The sequence below is a fragment of the Nomia melanderi genome, unplaced genomic scaffold (assembly GCF_051020985.1).
Source record: "Nomia melanderi isolate GNS246 unplaced genomic scaffold, iyNomMela1 scaffold0499, whole genome shotgun sequence".
In the NCBI taxonomy this organism is placed as follows: Eukaryota; Metazoa; Arthropoda; class Insecta; order Hymenoptera; family Halictidae; genus Nomia; species Nomia melanderi.
Genome location: NW_027475613.1, coordinates 27501 through 28643, shown reverse-complemented (window position 1 = coordinate 28643; position 1143 = coordinate 27501).

Genomic DNA, 1143 nt, shown 5'->3' with positions numbered 1-1143 from the left:
CGCGTTTTACTCTCCGACGCGGGGATTCCACGACGAGAGAGAGTTTCGTGAGCGGGTTGACTCGGAAGAAACGCTACGACGGGTATTTCTATTATAGAACGCATCATCGCCACCCTTTACCAGTGCCCGACGAAGGAATCACAAGGTCATCTGGAGTTTACAATGCCAGCGACGGTAATTCCAACGAAGACCCGATAAGTCAACTCAACGTTCTATTACTCCCCGTACAGAAAAGCGAATCGACGCAATCGCACCATACGCGTGCACGTAACAACTCTTCGCGTGGATCGTCCCATCGTCGAGAGACGTAAGTTTCCATACTATGAATTCGCGTTTTACTCTCCGACGCGGGGATTCCACGACGAGAGAGTGTTTCGTGAGCGGGTTGACTCGGAAGAAACGCTACGACGGGTATTTCTATTATAGAACGCATCATCGCCACCCTTTACCAGTGCCCGACGAAGGAATCACAAGGTCATCTGGAGTTTACAATGCCAGCGACGGTAATTCCAACGAAGACCCGATAAGTCAACTCAACGTTCTATTGCTCCCCGTACAGAAAAGCGAATCGACGCAATCGCACCATACGCGTGCACGTAACAACTCTTCGCGTGGATCGTCCCATCGTCGAGAGACGTAAGTTTCATAAGTAAGCCTTCGGCGTTTTACTCTCCGACGCGGGGATTCCACGACGAGAGAGTGTTTCGTGGCGGGTGACTAGGCCGAAACGCTACGACGGGTATTTCTATTATAGAACGAATCATCGCCACCCTTTACCAGTGCCCGACGAAGGAATCACAAGGTCATCTGGAGTTTACAATGCCAGCGACGGTAATTCCAACGAAGACCCGATAAGTCAGCTCATCGTTCTATTTCTCCCCGTACAGAAAAGCGAATCGACGCTATCGCACCTCGCGCGAGCACGTAACAACTCTTCGCGTGGATCGTCCCATCGTCGAGAGACGTAAGACGCACGGAAATCGTGGTTCATCGCGTCTTTTCCTACTCTCTTGAATCGCAATTTCGTATAGAGCCTACACACGCGAACCACCGGCATATACTATTTCTTCTCTCATAGTAAGCCTTCGCGCGTTTTACTCTCCGACGCGGGGATTCCACGACGAGAGAGTGTTTCGTGGCGGG